Below are 19,864 nucleotides of genomic sequence, written 5' to 3'. Positions count from 1 at the left end.
ACAAGTGAAACCTGTGGGCCATCAGGTGTATGATTTTAGTTGGTTAGGAACAGAGGCATCTGCAGCCTATTCTCTCAACAACATGGACACACTGAAGCCATCTGGAGCGTTGGCTCCATAACCACACCTATCCATACTGATAGTTGCCAGCTACCATTAAAGCAATTCACTTGCAGCAATATAGGGAGTAATTTTAGATAGCTGATATCAATAACATTGCTATAAATAGTTGGTAAATAATGATTTCAGTATTTGTCACATCCTGTAAACAACAAATATATGATTTGAAAGGAAGGGTTTTTAGCCTGACAGATAGTTCCTCACGCATATAATCCAAGAGTTGAGGAATCAGCTTTTGGTTTTTGCTTTCCTTTTCTCTAACTTGATTGATTCTAAGCATCCAACCCAGAATTGGCAAGTTTGCCCGATGGGGAGAGGCCATCAGCGCTGCTGGCTAAGCTGCAGCTGCACTACCTGCCATGAATAATAGCCCAGTGTGCTAGTTAATCATTACATTGTGACTTTTCCTGTTCCCTCCTAGCTCAGGGTGCATAGGCAACTGTGGTCCAGCTTCCAACACAAAGTTCAGCATTGTGTGGGTATGCTTGTTTTTATTGACATGAATACATTTACTCAGCATTTTCCAACATATAGTCTGATAAAGCTAACAGAGTAGGGCAAGTCTTCCCTTCTCTTTCTCGCTCTCTCATTTTTAAATCACTGTTGTTTACCTCTACCCATTTGCCTCTTTTTGCCTCTTGCAAAACTGTTTGGTTTCTTCAGCCAGAATTCTGGCACAGTGGGTGGCTCATCTCTTTGTACCAGAAGAGTGGAATTGTGACATGCCAAATGTTGCCTGTCTGTGGATCCATTTGAGGATGAGTTGTCCCCTGAGCTGTGTTGGTTTGCCATGACTGACATCTGGCATTTGGGGGAGGTGGATACAACTCCTGTCCCCATCTACTGGAATTCAAACCTCTGCAGTTCAGGTGAACTGTTCAGAGTGACTTAAGATGCCAATGAAATCTTTGGAATGAGGCAGTGAACCACAACAGTCTTTGCTCACATGCCTATGGTTAAATTGATTGCCAGGCTGGAAGGCAGGAAGTTGTTTACCCTCACAACACTTTATAGTTTTCATCTTTGTGACCATGGGTCCCCTCTCTTATGCTAGGGACAGACATTAAAAAAGTCTGAGCCTGAATTGATTCAACCTTTGCAGGTTAGTCTAACCTGGCTAGGCTGAACCAGTTTCCAACCATACAGACAATCCCTCTGGACTGAGGAAATTCAAGCACATGCCTGCAGTGGCTCAGGCTGGAAGCCGGAGGGTGCTAGAGCAGCCCTCCCTTCCCTTGCAGAGCTGAGCTGAGGGGAGTGTGGCCAGGTCCCAGCACAAGGCTTTGATTAGGGAGGGGTGTAAACCCCCAGCCTGCTGGCAGTCTCAGGCTTTTCCAGCTCACTGCTCAAGGGGCAGGAGTGTTGCCAGCCCCCAGCTAGCACTGAGGCAGAGGTTGTATATGCAGTGCATGCATCTGTTGATGATACGGAGCTTTTCAATCTCCCTCCCTGCTTCTGTATACCGTCTGCAGCAAACTGACAGGCAAGCGGGGTGGGGCGGGGGGGGCTGATAACAGTCACTCCTATCTTGGTGTTTTTCGCCTCATTAAGAAAACAGAAGGACATTACCAGCTACCTGTTGATTCTGCTTGTTGATTCAGCATGGACCCAGCATGTGGTCTGATAGCTAATACACAGATACCTTCTCTGCAAGGCAGAGGGGAAGGGGGAATTCCTTAGGGAGTGGTGAGTGGGAAGAGGGGGAGAGCAAACAGCTCTTAAACAGCTTTTCCAAGGAAGGACATTCAGCTACCTGTTGAATTGCTCCAAAAAGCCTGTCTGCCTTTGTCTTCTCTCACAGCCCAGACTGTAGCCAGGATGTGGTCTGCTAGCTAATGCTGAGGTGTCTGTGAGGGAGGGGGAATGCCTGCTTAGCACAGCATGGGGAGAGGAGGGGAAGGGGGTAACAGAAGCCAGGCAGACACCTGCAGAAACTTTGGAGCTGCAGCCAGGGAGCAGAGGGGAGGGGCCAGCCCTGCTGTGGAGCAGAGAACCCCACCTAGCCAGAGAGCATGCTGGGATGCTGAGGGACTCTGATTTATCTTAAACCAGGAAGGGGTCTGGGATAGACATTGCATAAACTGGTTTGACCCAAATCAGTTAAGTCTGATACTACATTCAACCAGGTTTATCTCACACCGGTTTCATCCATTTTCAAACTGTTTATGTGCACTGAACATCTGTTCTGTTACAGGTTTAAACCAGTTTCTAAACACTTAAACCAGTTTATTTGTAATGTCTGTCCCTAGCCTTACTATCAGATGGAGGGGGAGTCCAAATGATACCTGGCTTTTGTTTGTGAAGTGGACTGGCTTGAGAGCCAGTCTTTTCTTTCTGGATTTATATTTGCCTTCAATTTGTTGTTAAGATGCCTATATTTAAGTGTAAGAATGGATTATAATACTGCCCCTTTAGCAGCTGTGTGCATGGGGCAATCTAGCTTTCACCAGTGGACCATTTGCTTAGCTCAGATGAGTGTTCTACTGCCCCACCAGCGGACAGCTTTTTTTGGTGGGCCAACCGTTGAACCACCAGGCATTGGCATGCTAGAGTTGTAGGAGTCAATATATGAACTGGGAGAGAAGGGATGAGCAGTTGTGAAAGGGTGAAGCAAATCTTCTTTCAGGAGTTGTGAAATCTTGCCTTTCTATGTGTTGCTGCATCCCATAAAATTCCGTTCAACAGCCATTTCCTTTATTGGATTTCTCTTTCTCTCTCTTTTTAGACAGTTTATTTTCTTCTTGGAGTTGATTCAAGTACCTCCGTAATCATGATGTAGTGCTGGCCAGTGTGCCTTCCAGGTGCCCAGCTAATTTGTAAGATTTCCAGTCAAGCCACAGCTAAGTTATATAGTCATCACAGTACTACTACCAACAATACAGTCAATTAAAAAAAATAAGGCAAATAAAATAGCAGATGGTACAGTTGAGACATCAAGAATCCATCACGTGTGAGCTGGCCGATTGAAATGGCAGCAGCGTGTTACAGGGTTAAGTAGAAACCCTGGGCTCAGCTAGATTTAAGCTTTAAGAATTGGAATGGGAAAAGCCTACAGCCTCTGCTCCCCATGTGGTGCTATGGGTCTTACCTGCACAAATTACATTAATATTAATAGGACTTCAGTTCTTGGAACATGAAGCCTAACTTGGGCATCCAGCCTTTAAGAGCTCCTTACTGACTGCATAAGGAGAGACAAAATTCCTAGAGTCTGGTTATCCTGTTGTACAATATGGTGGTCTAATGCTGCAGGGATTCCTGGATACACTTAGCAAAGATCAGAGTCTGGCTGGGACTCTTAAATTTAGGAAAAATAGGATTTTCACCAAAGCACACTCCAGAAGTTTCAGAGATAGCCCCTCTTGGTTCCTTTTTCTTATGTCTTCCTCCTTGCAGTATGGTTTGCCGTAACTGATTAATCTCCAAGGATAGAGATCTGTGGAAGCAGCATGGCAAGGAAAAAAATCTATCAGTATTTGAAGTTCTCTGAACATATTGGCTCCATTGACCAACCTAAACACTACCTCCCTCCATGCTCATCACAGCCTTGGTTTATTCCAGACATGAACTGAGGAAGAAGAGCCATGCAACTGGTCACTGTCCTTAAGAACATATGTATGGCTCTCTCCATGTACAATCTGTTTCCCATGGTTCTGTGGAGACTACCTGTATATCAAGAGAACTCTGCTTGCTGGCAAGTAATGCAGTTTCTCTAGGACTTTGCCTTAGTCAGGCAGGTCAATGTTCATTTGCTTAGGTTTTGTTTATGGCTAGGTGGCAGTAACTGAAGGGCAGCAGCAGGTGAGAAGTAATATGTACTTTCCCCCTTCCTGGTATTGGACAGTTATATTGAATGTTTTCATTCTCCGGTCAGATTGTTCATAATGCTCTCTTGAAATCATGAGCTGGTCAGATTTTCAGGCCCATAAAGTCACTCTCTAGCATCACAAATTGTTAAGCTAAACTGGCTGCTGGATTTTGCCAGTAAAATGACCCTTCCTATATCTTCCTATATCTGCTGTCTACTTGGATACACACTACTTATGCTCCTACAAATATATTTGCTTGTAAATAATTCTCATCTTATAATAAATTCTATGTTTATCAAGATAGGAACACTCAAATGGGTAAGGAAACTTGCATACCATCATTTGCAGACATGTTCAGGTTGAGCTCTTACTCAAATGTGGAATTAGAGATGAATGTCAGTATATAGCAGAGGTGGCCAAGCCATGGCTCACTGGCATGATATTTGCGGCTCCGGAAGACAGTGCCTCAAAGCCCTGCCCACTCCTCCCTGAGGTGGCTCTGGGGGACAGTGCAGCCCAGCACCTCCCGCCACTCCAGGACTGCCGGCTCAGGCACCAGACTGCTGAGCTGGGGGCTGCAGGCGTGCTGCTTACCCCGGGGTGCACCCCCACCCCGGGAAAGGTGGAGCAGCTCAGTGGTGCAGGGGGTGGTCACCTCCACTCCAGGTCACTCAGCACCCCCCGATCAAACTTTGGTGGAAGATCAGATGTGGCTCCCAGGTTAAGTAACACTGGCCACCCCTGGTATATAGACAGGCGTGCATGTTACAAAAGCTGGGTCCCTATACAAGGGAGCATATCTCAAAGTACAGAGGCATTCACATTTGGGATTCAAATTTAGTCTCTAGTCTGTCTGTCCAAACTTTGGATTTTCAAGACCCTAAAGTTTAGGATACTACTTCAGAGGCATCTCTAGTAGGCTTAGAAAGCTTTGCCTTTGGGTCAAACCTTGCATTTGACAACTGTAAAATTGTTATACTAACTAACAATAACTGATGAGTGTTTAAACCAGTGATTCTCAAACAGGGTGCTTTGGCACCGTGGGGTGCTGGGAGATCCTTTTAAGGGTGACACAGAGTGCCATGTAATGTTAGCATTGTTAGGTGTGCAAACACATGAGTCATGTGATAAACCTAGAGATTTCAAATAGGAGTCCAAAAGTGTTTTTGACAAAGTGTATCCTGACCTGTTGTGGTCTTTCTGAGTTTTTTCAGCAGAAGAATTGCTCTATTGTTGTGTAGTCAAAAAGTTAAAGCTAAGGGCTGGCTTTTTCCAAGGGGATCCTTGAGTCTAAAAAGGTTGAGAAACACTGATTTAAACAATACAGTCAATTTTTGGTTAAATATGAAGTTTGAATGAGCTGCTTTTCCATTATTTTAACATGGAGCTGTTTAAACAGGGATTTTTTTTCTGCTCTTGAGCTTTTGCCAGTGGCAAAAATAAGGAGGAACACATGGACCCAATGCAGAGTTCTCACCAGGCAGAAAAAATCCCTATATGAAGCCTAAGCAAACTTCACACTTCTTTGATATGAACTAAATGCAGAGCTCATTCCCCATGATGCTCTTGAAAAATCAAAATGTTGAAGCCCCTTGGCTTCAAAATAATATTTGTTTATATTCCAGTCCCGCCTCTCAATACAAAGTATACTTCTTTCTTTTAAGGCATTTACCCTGTGCACTGAGTATTTCAAAAGGTCCTCCAAGCACCCCCAAGAACTTAGTGCTTAGGACATTATAGTGCCTTTATTTTCTTGAGTTATTGGACATACACAATTAAACTTTCTTAAGTGTGAAGGAAGGGTGGAGAGAGGATCTGAGGAAGACATGCCTGTAAAGTGATGTTAAGCACAATATGCCTACTCGTGATGTAAGAGCAGTGGACTATGTTTTACTTATTTTCAGCTTTCCTTAAGGTTAACTGTAAGACTAGAACTTAGATGAACCAAAAGCAGGTAGTAGCAGCTCCTCCAGGAGAAATCCTTGAGGATCAGCCTCACAAACTGGAACGAGTAACTAAATGGGCATGGAAAATGTATTGTTTTTTCCTGTCCTCTGATGCATGGCATCCATTAAAGTGCCAAATAATAAAAACTCACTCTTCACATAAAGCTGCCATTGTTTTAAAGATGCACTGGTTCCTCTGCAGCTTTGTTGAAACAGGTGCCTCACTTGCTTGGCTTTCTGGAGTACTTTTATGGATGAAAGTACTGCACTTACAGTGCACAGTAGCACCATTAACACTCCAGAATGAGGTTGGGAGGAAAACTCATATAGGAGCTACACACCTAGGTGCAGTTAGTAAACAGAGACAGTAACTCTCATTAAGCATAATTAAACCTAATATTGACTGTAAACTGTTACTTACCTTAAACTTCTCTACAGACAATGTCGAAAAGGGATTAATTTAGCAGATAGGGACACTAATTACTACCTTCTTCACATTAAAGTTACCATCAGGAAGGTCTATATTCATAAATAAAACATAGTAGGGGATCAGAGACTGAGAAATATGTAAATTCATTTGCAGAAAAAAAAGACCAAATTAAAAAAAGAAAGTTGAGCGATGCTGGTGGAAGCAAAATGGCACTCCGGCTAATTACCATGAAATGTGTGATAAATCATGGCCGCATAGCCTTGACTTCTGTGTGATAGAGCCTGCAGAGTGCAATCTCTCATGCATAGCTGCCTCTGCCTGATTTAAACCCTAGGGACTCTGGGGTTTGATGCTGAAGCACAAAGGTGTATTGTTTTATTTGCTCAGGTATTCTTGCCACCTCCTTGGAAGTGAATTGTGTTCACTATTGAAACACAACCTGATTTTTTTTTCTCCATCCAGAAGAAGAGTTGGCATTTGATACACCTGCCAGACAAAATCTAAGAATGGTCTTATGTTGTGGTTTAATACATTCTCCTTGAGTGCAATCTTTTTTTTTAGACATTTATAGAAATGTAATAACTTAGATAATCACATTGCTTTTACTTTTTAAAACTATGCTATTAAAGGAGAGTTGGTCTTGTGTCCAAAGGGCAAGGCTAGAATCCAGGGACTAATGCATGTCATTTCTGTATCTTGTGTTTTATGCTGCATACAGTACTTCAGGCAAGTTGCCGCATTTCAGCATGCCTCAGTTTCCCCGTCAGTAGGATGGGATGATAAAAACTTTTGAATTCTTTACACTTCTCAGCAGCTATTTCATAGAGCCTTTTATTGGGTCTTCTCACATTATTTGATCCTTTCTCACCTGGGTAATTGTATAGGATTAGACCCTTGTAGATTTTTTTTTCTGTGTTGCTATTGTTAATCCAACTGAATGTCCTGTACCCAAAGACATATGTGTCAGTTTATGGAAGTCTTCACTTTTCAACATTTCTCTATCTAGACCACTTTCAAGTTCAGTCATATCTGTATAACTGTGTTCTGAACTAACTCAACAGAAAATAATTGGAGGTGTAAGCCCATGCGAACTGGTTGGCTGACAGAGCTAGGCAAGGAGTGAAAGTCTGAGTACTTCTTTTAACAGCAGCAGCATGAATAACCGGCAATCTTATTACTTCAGACGCATTTATATTAAATTAGTGTTGATGTCTACTATATATTAACTTTTTAGTTTTACATGAACTTTTATTATCCATGCATATCAAAGGAGACACAGTGAATGAACAAAGACCTTTTATGAAACAAGTGTTGTTTGACATTTGGGAAGCTCTTATTATAGGGGTTCCTCCAAAGGAGTGAGGGGGGAGATGGTTGTAATTAGTTATACTGCTGCAGTTATTGGATAGCATCTGCTTTTTAAAGCTAAGCAGATCCCACCATAATTTCTGTTCTTCTCTAGAGGAAGATGTATCCAGTCAGATACTAAAGTGAAGCTTGAGTATGAGCAGGAGTATGTAGTCTACAGGTTCTTGAACGAGGCATGACTTTGCAGTTGACAGTCCTTCCACTGCATGGAGTGTACCTGATAATCATGTTTGCAGATGTTAGGGTGCTGGTAGATGTTCAGTTAAGGGTGTGATGGGATCTGATCTATGATCCCAACAGTTGTGCTTCCTGCCCTGCCATTGATGCTTGGCAGGAGGTGCAATTGTTGGGATGGATTGGGAATCAGATCCCAGTTGTGATTGCCACAACAGGGAGCCTGGGGAGTGGGTTTGCAAGTGCCTGGCCCACAGATTCCCATGCTAGGACTCAGGGATCAGGGAGTCTCTCCCAGATAAAAGTGTAAAAGCTTATATTAATAAGGGGAGGCAACACCAGAAGCCTTAGCAACATTTTCAGGGAGAAAATAGGAAAATCAGTTACTGCAATGTTTATATATACTAATGCAAGAAGCTTGGAGAATAAACAGGAAGAACTGGAGTTTTTAAAGTTCCTGGTGTCCTTGCATGCTGGAAAGTCTAAAGCTCTAAGGCTTGAGTTTTAAAGGTCCTGGTGTGCTGGGACTTTAGAATTGGGGAAATCTCTCTCTAATTCTGGGATTCCTGTGTACTGGGAGGTCTAAAACACACATGTACACTGGGCTTCATATGGTGGTTTTAGAGGTACTGGTGTATTGGGGGCTGCAGAGCAAGGCAGAAAAGGTTGTTGGGCAGGTGGGTTGCAGAGTTCCCAAAGCGAACTCCCTGCCTGCCCCCCCCCCCAGGAAATTTTGCAAACCACTCCCTTGGCAGCCTGTTTTTAGCACCCGGAGTGGGGCTATCCCTATTACAATGTTTACCCTGATCCCAGTGCCAATGCTGACCATCAGCTGCTTGTCAGCATCAGCATAGAGGTATGCTGTAAAATGGTTTGTGGAACATGGGCCTACTATCTGTTGGATAGATTTTTGAACTTCACCCCCGAAATCTTATTGTAAGCAAATCTAGTAACTTGTGTGTCATTTAGGGGTTAAAATCAAGATGAAGAAAGGACAAGCTAACAGAAACCTGATTCTCAGAGTGCCAATTTACAGCAGTTTTAAGTGAAGGTTTCTGAACCACTAACTGGATGAGTGGACCTTTTCATAATTACTTTTTATTAGACAGCAAAGAAGGGAACATGCAAAGTAATTAAATAATAGAAGTGAACAAATCACCAGCAAATAAAAAGAAAATGTGAGAGAGGAAAGTGGATTCTAAGGTTCTACAGAACGTGGGCTGTAAAATTGAATGTGCTCTGAGTCCTTCAGAGAGGGGTTGCTCTTTAGGTCTTTATCCATTGCTCAAATCCTGTCCAAATGCTGATAGGTTGTGGCCTTGTTGTTATCTGAGATTAAAACAAATATATATCTATCATTTGTCTGATGTGCTGACCTATCTTTTGTTTTGGCTCAGGCATACAGAAGATGGCTGTTGTTTCAGTAGGGATAAGCAAGCTAAGCAACCAACCTTTTTCTGTTCTTCCTACCAGAACTTTCTTCTTCCCTCCATCTCCAAATCTGAACTCGGTGTCTGCTAGTTACACTTGGCCTGCTAGTTCCCAAGTGATCTTAAGGGATCACTCCACGAATTGCAGCAGGTTTGTAATCACCTTGCCATGATCCAACTGACAGACATGGCTAAATGTAATCAATCCACTGTAAGTGCTTCGACATATGTATTAGTGCACCATTGCTCCTGTGCATTAAGTTTAGTATCTGTAATACGAGGTATTAACTAAATGCATAGTGCCAACGCATGGTCTTTTGGTGATGCTGAACGCACAGTAGATTAATTCTGCTGTGCATTAGTGCATTAGTATGGTTTTTGCCATGATGCACTAATGCGCAGTAGAATTAGTCTGCTGCGCATTAAGCGTTTGGTGTATATGCACGCTGTGAGATGTCTGCGGTTAAGTATAGACAGTCAAAAAGCCTGAGGCTGAATTGATTCAGTCTTTGCAGGTTATTCTAAGGCAGCATTTCCCAGCGTCCAGGTGTGTTGCAGCATTTTGGGCTGGAGCCATGCCCCCTGCCTGCTGCTGCTGTGAACACAGCCAGGCAGGGGGGTATGGCTCCAGCCCAAAATGCCGTCCAGCTGGCTGTGCACCACCCTTCCCTATCAGTGTCTGGCTGGCCATGCAACAGCCCCCCACCCCCGGTCAGTGTCCGGATGGCCACATGCCACCCCGCCCCGCTCTGCGTCCGGTGTGCCATGGTGTTTTTTTATTTAGGTAAGTGTGCCATGGGGCAAAAAAGGTTGGGAAACGCTGATCTAAGGAACAGATATTCACTTCTGATTTAAAAAACGCAGCCACATGCCTGCAGTGGCTCAAATCAGAAGCGGGGTGGGGTGCTGGAGAACAGCTCTCCGGCACATAGCCAGCATGGGCTGTATGTTCACTGCCTCTTTCTGCTGCCTCCAAGATCTCTGATATTTGCAGTCCAGAATCACAGCAGCAGGACTTTGTAGGGTTGTTCATCACTTCGTCTTCCTGCTTCCAGGTGCCTCTGGGATTTGTAGTCCACAGTTGCAGCCAGCACTAAGTAAGCCAGCAGAGCTGGGCATCTCTGTACTTGGGGGAAGGTGAGTTTAACCCCCCTCCCTGGCCCCAGACTCATGAAGTGGACTGAGGAGGATGGCGGGGGGGGGGGGGGGGGGGGCAATGAGCCAACCAGTGAGGCCAGTGAGCCAGCCTTCCCTGCTCCAGCTAGGGAGCAGAGGGGCAGGGCCAGCTCAACTCTCTGGAGCAAACAGCATAGCCCAGCCCAGGGCTGCAAAATGCTGGGGAATTCTGATTTAACCTGAACCAGGAAGGGGTCTGGCACAGAAGTTTCATAAACTAGTTTGACCTAAATCAGTTAAATCTGATACATTCAACTAGGTTTATCGTAAACCAGTTTCAGGCATTTTGAACTTGGTTTTGTGCAGTGAGCCTTTGTTCTGTTACAGGTTTAAACCAGTTTCTGATCACTTAAACCGGTTTATGTGTAACTTCTGTCTGTAAGGCAGATGTCTTCCTGTCTGGAGCATGAAGTCTATGAGCCTAGGTAGTTATGATAAGGTGAGAGGGTCGCCAGGGATATGAGCTGGTGAGAAGATTAGCCCTCCTGTTGCTGGTAATTTCTGGGAAGTCAGGTGGTACTGGGATGTCTACCAAAATCACTTTTCATATCAGTGCTCAGCTGGCAGAGTCTTATTACTGTCCATAGTATTCTGGTTACCAGCTGTGAAAAATTGCTCAGCTCTTGTTCATTTTACTCTGCTATTGCTTGGCATGTCACTGAGAAGTAGCAGAGAACCTGCAGCCATTTGTCAGCAAACCAAGGAAAAGGGCACTGCACTGAGTTGCACGTGATTCCTACTGTGGGATGTTTTCTTCAGAACTTTGAAGGGTTTTAATGAAAGCTTAAATTCTTCAAAAATAGTTTCACAAGAATATATTTTTCAAGTCTTTATAGACTAAGAGGTTGGCAACCTATGGCCTGTGAGCTGGATCCAGTCTGCAGAACCATTGGATCCTGCCCACCAACATGGGAATTTGGCAGCATTCAGCGGCGGCAGCTTTGTCTGTTGGCTCTCTCTCTCTGTGCCACTGTGGAAACAATCAGCAGCAGCAGATGGGTCCTAGTGCCTGTCATCCCTGACCCAGTGTGGGTCATTCCATCCCGTAACCAGAAAAGGTTGCCTACTCCTGATAGATCTACGTCTGTTCTGCCTAACCATATAATAATTTAAGTTGTGCGTCCTTTCAAAGGCAAATGACATCAGCTTCTGCTTAGAGTTTACCCAAAGTACTAAACAAGTATGTAAGGAATCCCCACAACATTCCAGGGGGCAAATTGTTATCCTCACTTTCCAGATGTAGAGACTGAGCCACTGTAGAGGTCTGTTCAAAGCCATGCAGCTTTCCAATGAGAGAGCTAGGCTTAGATCTCAGGTCTTTCCTGATTCCCAAAGGTTTGCTTATTCCTCCAGACCACACTGCCTCTCAACAGCTGCCTCTTAATTGCTTGTGAGAGCATTCACGTTAAACTAATTATTAAACAAAGTAACAAGCCCAAGCAGCACTAAAAACATGATGAACGGTTTGCACCTTCTCAGCAAAATCAGCAGAACTCCATTTCTGCAATGCTTCATTTCCAATTTACATCTTAAAGATGTGTGACCTCCTCCCTCTCAGCTTCATGCCTCTGTTACTTTATACTTTATCTTGAAGTGATTAGATTTTACTTGTACAAACTGCACTTGCTACTGCGATAAGGACAGCTAAACACATTTATGCATTGTTCTGAAATTTGGGTAAAGATAATCCATAACAAATAAGCGATGCTGACTTTTTTTTTTTTTAACGAGCAAGTATACAGAGAGAGAAAGAGAGAAAGAAAGATGGACAACTAATCTAACTTGCTCAGTGAGGTTTCTCGGTTGGTGCTTTTCCTGACAACTTTAGAAGATATGGTATTTCTGGCCCGTGTACCTTTCCCTTTATCTTCTCAGTGAGTCAATTGCACAATGTTTTATCTAAATTTCCTTTTAGCAGAATGTTTGTTAATAATTTGGAAACAGCTAGATCCTAAAACTAGCTTAGTTCATGCAAAGTTACTGCAACTTTTTCTGTTTGCATGAGATGATATTCTAGGTTGTGTGTAGATGAAACGGGAGCCCTAAATTGAAGCAGTGGATTGTAAAAAACACTGCTTCATTTTAGAGCCATTAAACTGCTGTGTCATGCACACACCCTGCACTTACTTGCCTCTCCGGCAGGGAGGGAAGGGCAAGCTGCCAGTGGACAGAGCGGTCCCTGGGCAGCGGGGGCTGGTGCTTCCCTCTGCGGCAGCAGCCACCCCCTCCCCCCAGGCAGCACCTGCCCACAGGCACCCAGCTTAGGCAGTCTTGGGGGGCATTACAGCTGCGGAGGGAAGCGCCGGGCCCCTGCACAGCTCAGGCAGGCAGGCTCTGGGTGGGTGGCAGCGGGAAGATCAGCTTGCCGCTTTTTTTGGTCGGAGCCTGCTTTGCCGGGCTGCTGCCAGGCTGTCTGCAGGGCTTCCTGCAGAGCTGAGGAGCTGCACGGAGCCTGGTGCTTTGCTCTGTGGCTGTAGGGGCAGCAAACTAAAACTCCTCGAAGGGAGCTGCACCCCAAGTCATTTAAGGCGCATTACACCGCCGAATTTGCTGCAGTGGCTGGAATTAATGCAGAATACACCACCGAGATGTGCAAACACTGTGACACCATTAAAACATTTCAAAAACATTTAGTCCGCTTTAAAGTGTCATGCACACTTGTCTCTTGTTTCGTCTACACATGGCCCTACTCTTTGGGTGGAAAGTAAAATGGGAGTCCTGAACATAAAGATGCACAGTATTTTTCACAAGAGTTAAGGGCATATATCTATGACCCCCAATGTTAAGTGACACATCAGCAACAATACTGGTCAAGTAATAAGTTGCAGATAATATTATTGCCTTGCTTTCCTGGTCAATCTCAATTTTTACTTTTCAGTTTCTTGTGGCTCAGAACAACATTGGAGGATCTTGTAAACAATATGATGTTCAAGAATTCCAGGTTGGCAGACATGGGTGTAAACCTGCAGTGAGCTGGTTGAATTCCATTGGGTTAGTTACAAATTTCAAAGCTAACAATTTATTTAATTTTTATTTGGGTAGGTTTTCAAACTTGGTCACTGTGTGGATCATAATTACTCTGTTATGATGCAGTCCATACTGTGTAAAGTCTGTCCTTCATTGATCCAGAATCTTTCACTATGGAGCAGTTTCTCGCATGTTTAAAACTTGATAGGACAGCATCTCAAGTTAGGGAGATTCCATGGCTTCCCTTGGTATACAGTTTCAGAGCCTAACAAATATTTGGGTGTATTATGGCTGTGCAATAATATGGGCTTTTGTATATTCTTTTCTAAATTGCTGTAAGGTAGGAAGTCTCTACTATGAAATACCCCGTTTCATCAGCTGTAGTTCTGTATCCCTCATGTCCATGGGTTTTTTTCTTCTTTTTGTACTCTCTTGTACCTTTTTTAACCTGTTCCTTGGTACCATACAGACATAGTTGTCTCAAGTCATGGAGGTTTGAAGTGAATTAAGGAAATTGACATCATATCCTTAAAATTTTCTCTTTTAGGAAAGATATTGATAAAAGTGGAGAGAGTTCTTTTTCTTTCTTTTTGTTTTTCTGGGCTTTTTCTATTTTTTTAATGCATGCTACATAATACTGTTAGGGAATTTACTTGCATCACTTCTTTTTCCAGGACTAGCCCAGAATTAGCTGTGCAGGAACTTTACAGTCACTGTTCAGTATTTTTGCCACATTGTTCTGATATTATCTTTCCATTCTGTTGTTACCCTCAGATGTATTAGATATTATAAATCTACACTATTGCTCAATATTGGTGTTAATCATTAATTAATATCAGGTCCAAAAGAGCAAGTTTTACTTAGTTTCTTCCAACTTTTTTCTTCAAAACAGTCGGCCTCTACAGATTATTCTTCTCAAAATGAAGAACCTATTTTGTTATCTTGGAGTCTCTCCAAGATTTCGATTTCCCTGGGGAGGGAGATTTAAAAAAAAAAAAAGGGTTTCCAAAGTGTTGAGACTTTTAGAAAATGCTCCTCTGCTTCTTTGGCAGCTGCTCCCTGGTACAGGACATCACCACACCAGGAAAGGAAAAATCAAAGGCCTCTCTGTAAAAATACTGATCAGGGAACATTTACAAGATTGTTGGAGTTTTTCTTTTCAAGTAACTTTACTCAGTGTTTTCCACTTAGTATATACATCTATTCCTTTTTTCTTCTTTTTTTTCTCCAGCCTGTTGTTCTTAGTGCTGTTTTACACATGTGTATTCAGTGCAGGATCTATCTTGAATGCTCTAGAAATGGCCAATGTCCTGATATCTGACGCTAGGCTAGGCTTTGATTCAGGAAGGTATTTTATCATATGCCCAACTTCAAGCTTGTAAGTACTCCCATTGACTTCAATGGGACTGCTCCTGTAACTGCAGTGGTTAAGTACTTTCTTGAATCAGGGTAGAGAGGTTGCTGTGTTTCCATTACTGGCAAAAGAAGACAAATGGCTTGCTCTCACCAGTGAGCTTTTGCAGTGAGAGATATAGGGATGGTTACCAGCTGTGAATGCTTGTGGAGCAGGACTGTAAGAAGTTACAGAATACCATTTCTGCAGGGATGGCAGAGGCAGAGAAACTACCATAAAACTAGACAGTCTTTCTCTCCATTTATCTAAGTGTCTGAAGTTTCTAGTTTTGTGACAGATGAAAGACACATACGTATTGAGCAAAGAAACTTAATATGGAGCCAGCGTATTTTAATAAATAAATGGTTTAAAATTAATGCATCTCCATTGCTGTTATCTTTCCTATTCACTCATCTGAATTTTCCACTTTAATCTTATCTATTCTCCCTTCCTCCCCCCACACCCTGATGTCATTTCTGTTGCTTCTTTCTCCTTCATTTCTTGTGTTCCAGTAACTTACTTTATTCATAGCCAATCCTGAAATCCATATTCAGTCCTAATGGCATAACAAGCAGGGCTTGCATCCTGGGCAAACCCTGCAGAAGAGCAAAGGGGCAATGCAGGGAGAGGGGTGCAGTAGTTTTATCCAGTCCCTGGTTGTTGTTGCTATTATTGCTGCTGCTGCCACCACTGCCACCACATGCTCTGCTGCCCACCCTGGTTCTTGCTCTTAAAGTATCTGCAGTGGTAGCAGCATGGTGGTGTTCCTGAACTGCTGCTGCCATGTGGCTGGGGCACAGACTTCACATTCGTGGGGGACAATTTTGGCTCCTTTCCTAAGCCAGTGCCCAGGGCTGGTGCCCCTCTTATGCACCCCAGTTATGCTACTGTTGAGTCCTGACATGAGATAACCTGTCAAAATCTGCAGAGCTGGGATTTTGCTCCCTGTGTTTTGGCCTTAGGTTATCAGGTAGTTTAAAATCATACCTGTAGCAAACAATATGCATTTTGGGACATACAGTTAGGTCAACATAAGGCCATTTATTTTACATTTGCTTCTAGAATGAGTCCGTTTCCCTCCAGTTCTCCATTTGGAAGCTTGTTAGAGATATGCATACTGCTATAACATGCAAATTATAATGAGTGGGTGGAGAGCAAGTATTTTGTGTGATATGTTAGTAGTTTTGTTTTACTCATTTAAAGGCAACAATTTGAATGTGCTTATTTAACATTCAGCAAGCCCTCAAGGCTGAGAGTCCTGGGGGTATGAGGTGCTTAAAACAAAATAGCTTAGGAGCTGCAGAGATAATCAGATGCAGGAAGGAAGACGGGGAAAGCAAAGAATGTAATGAACAAGGACCAAGATATCTTTAGTACCACAAAGCACACCCCTATAACTTCCTGTTTCCCCACACCTCAAGTGCACAGACTGCTGGAGGCATGCTGATTGGCAGATGGATGCTCCTGCCAACGCTGTAGTAACTCATGTGCTTTAACAAATGTTTTGCAGCACCAAATATATTGTTTACATAACTGGTCATTTCTGACACTGGGAGGTAGAGCGAGGGACCTTCGCCCCTTCTCCTCCCTCACTCCCAGCTTGTGGTCTTTGTATTCATCATAGGACTGGAAGGGGCCTCCTGGGCCATTGAGGTTGGACCACTGTGTTCCCAAGCAATTGTTACCTGAAAGAATCCTCAACATCAGCAGTCCAAATCTTCATCTATAACTACAGAGCATAATATATAAAATACCAGTATTTGGTATTTGCTGCTCCGCCTGTAACTTGCACTCCTCTCTCCACCAGACAGGCAGGTAAGTACGGGGTGTGTGCATGACACGGGGATTTAATCAGCCCTAAAATGAAGTGGTATTTTTTTAAAACCACTGATTCAATTTAGGGCCCCCTAAATTAACCTGCCACAGGTAAAAGTGGAGAGACAAGGGCCCTGCCAGTGCTGTACTACTACAACAACAGGAAAGTTGGCTAATATATGCTCAGTCAGTCCTAGGAAAAGGACCATGCCCCTTGCTATAAAGGCAGGCAAAAAAACCCACAGTCTGTGCATGTCTTACCTAGGGAAAATATTTCTTCATGACCCCAAAAATGGCTATCAGGATGACCTCTTGATGCTAGAGGGAATTTTGTGTATAGCTAGAGCAAGGTACATAGCCCTGAAAATGCTGTTATGGCTTTACGGCAGGGCATAATGAATCAGTAACCAATACTGCTAGAGTTTCCTAAAACTCTGCAATTCAACAAGAAGTTTAAGCAGGTAAATAGTTCTATTGACTTTGAACTGAAGTTACTCTAAGAACATCTTGCTGAAACTAGAGATGACTGTAGTTTTGAGTTTGATGGAGAATCTAGGATGATGATCCAAAATACACATTATCCTTTTAGGTTTTGTTTTATTAAGAGACATTCTAATGCTGCCTAGCTGCCCAGTTTGTGGGATGGATTGTAGCTACAAAAATGGGAAAATGTTTCTTTTGTTATTGAATCATAACTCCCATAAGTTGTGTAATTTGCATGAAAATATTTACACATATATATCTTGGTGACAAGTATAGATCCAACTTTGTTGCCTTTTTAAAAATATTTTTTCTAATCTTAACCTGGGAGCAGGGTCCCCTGTAGCTTACTTAACACCTGTAAATTCTTATCTTTTATAACCGTAACCAAGTCAGTTAAAGGATAAACAATGAGCCTTATATATTCAATTGTTAGCGAGTCTAGCAGTTATTAAAGAGATTGTTATACTAGAATTTCTATAATGTTTTATCCCAAGAGAGTGATTATTAAAGCATTTGCTTCACAGTTAATGTTATTGCTACATTTGTAAAAGAGCTCTAGTTTTGATCCCAGATTTAAGTTGCTGATAACTTCTAGAAAAAGTAATGTTTTGGGGCTGAATTTCTTTACATTTGGTTCAGTCTGAAATTTAAATTGTTTGTGGAGAAGTCTCTCAAGCATTTTTCATTGCAGAAGGCTAGGAGAGGGAAAATCCTCTTTTTTTTTTTTAAGTCATACTCACCCCCCCCAACCCTCCATAGATAACTCTTTGGTGTCTGGAGTTTGAACTCTGGTGTGTAGGTAGTGCCCATTTTTTCAGCATGTCCATGAAATATTATATTTAAATGGCATAAAAATTCAAAGAATGTTAAAAGCTACCCACATGATAAACAGGGTGCAAATTATATGTGCTTCAAACTTTGAATAAAGTATCAAAATAGGATCAATTATGATCTGAAAAGCACATATAAAAAAACTTTTTAAACTGTCTCCAGATGGAAAATGGAAACTTAGTTTTTGCCAAGGACGTTTTGAGTGACCTTCAGCCCTTATCATGATAATCTTTTCTGCGTTCCACGGGAATTTGTATACAGGAGTGACTCCTTGTTCTTGGTATCAAATGCCATAACTTTAAAATAATGGTGAGAAGAGGGTGGGAGAAATGGAACACAATGTTCAACTATTGTCTTAGTTCCCCAATTATTGCATGCTTCATAAAATTAAATGATACTGTAACTGAAAAGTCATTGCCGGTGTTGCAATTTATATAGGGTCTAATCAAACTTCCATTGAAGTCAAGGGAAAGATTCCTATCAACTTTATTATACGTTGGATCAGGCCCAATCCTATCCAACATATTAATATCACGCAGTTTCCTCCAATTCTCATGTTGTAGGTGTAATAACCACAATTGATTCATTAAACAGTACATGTAATGACCTCAGAGGATTTCAGCATAGTAATAAGACAGGTATAAATTTCCCTAAAAGAACTGTAACAAACTTTTGTTGTAAAATGTATTCACATACAATATACTTGAGTATACAGGACAGCCTCATTGTAACATTCCCTGTTTAGCACAAATGCCTGCTTTTAATGCTGCCAACAGCAGGAACCACATTTTAAATTTCATTATTACAATGCAGCAAATTCACTAACTCAATGATAAGAACCAGCTTATTTTAATGAAACTTACTCCCAGAGTCTTGGGGGTTAATTTTAAGGAGGTTGTACTGTATTTCAAAAATTGCCAGTGGATTTTAGAAGCTCTAACATAACAATATTTAAGGAACTTTTAATTTTAATTTGAGGGTTTCAGATGCTCTACACATGATGGTTATTCCCCTTTGACAAATGGAGAAACTAAGGCACAAAGAAGCTAAGTGATTTGCTCAGAATTGCCTAGCAATTTGTGACTGAGCCTCTGGGTTAGATGCTTTATTCCCTAGTCTGCTGCTTCTCTACTTGAAAAAGACAGTACTGTTTATTTGTGACCCAATTCGCAGAAAAATTTGTTGGCATTTTGGTAATCTCAGTTGGATTAATTGGTTTTATACAAATGGAATCTTTTGGGTCAGATATAAGGAGCATTTTTTTTCTTGACTTAACTGTACTTGCAAACAAAAAACAGAGGGAAAAATGTGGCCCATTGGGTTTTGGGCTGAATTTCTTAAAATGGTTCTCAGCTTTGGAAATTACATTTCCTATATACTGGACCAGAACAGAAGGTTAGTAGGCGATGGATTCCTTTGGGTTATAAATGATTATGTGGCAGCATCAAGCAAGACAATGCACTTGAAAGAACAGCTTGGTCTCACTGAAGAATACTAGTGTCTTAATCCAAAACACAGAAGTGATGGCTTGTCTGGTGCCATAGATAGATGGTAGCCAGTAGGCCTGTGGGAAGCTTTGGGTGGTGATTCAGTTCAGAGGAGATTCAGCCTGATTTGGTGGCCAGATCTCCGAATCTGAATCAAATCAGGGGACCACTTAAAAGGTCTGAATCCATTCAAAGCTTTCTAAATCTTCTCCCTAGCCTTCCCCATCTCCCAGTCTGAGCCCCCCCCCAAAAAAAAAATCCCCCAGCCCTCACATGGCTACCCTACCTGCCATGGCTCTGGCCTTTTATGAAAAAAAAACAATGGAGAAAAGCCCTGGGACTTACTGCTCCTGCAGTGGCTTTCGGGGGCTCGTGCAGAGCCCCCCCCATGCAGTGGGGAGCAGCAGGGATCCCTCCCACCGGCAGGAACAGTGAGTG

At 42.5% G+C, this 19,864-nt stretch overlaps 1 protein-coding gene across 34 annotated transcripts in view; it reads left to right on the top strand.

Annotated features, from left to right (window-relative positions):
• ZBTB20 (zinc finger and BTB domain containing 20) overlaps nt 1-19,864 on the top strand; it is a 621,054-nt gene that overhangs the window by 94,326 nt on the left and 506,864 nt on the right. For 21 of the 34 annotated variants that reach the window (XR_003093196.1, XM_025199644.1, XM_025199636.1 and 18 more), the window contains one exon: nt 16,435-16,625. The exons of 10 other annotated variants lie outside the window; for them this stretch is intronic. The gene's annotated coding sequence lies outside the window, so the exon portion shown is untranslated. Of the gene's footprint in view, nt 1-13,328; nt 13,442-16,434; nt 16,626-19,864 lie in introns of all 34 variants that reach the window. 3 more of the 34 variants (XM_025199638.1, XM_025199621.1, XM_025199617.1) reach the window with 1 other exon arrangement.

The sequence above is a fragment of the Alligator sinensis genome, unplaced genomic scaffold (genome assembly GCF_000455745.1).
Source record: "Alligator sinensis unplaced genomic scaffold, ASM45574v1 scaffold343_1, whole genome shotgun sequence".
NCBI lineage: Eukaryota > Metazoa > Chordata > Crocodylia > Alligatoridae > Alligator > Alligator sinensis.
The sequence above is the reverse complement of the archived record's forward strand: the minus strand, read 5'-3'. Positions and strand labels throughout refer to the sequence as shown.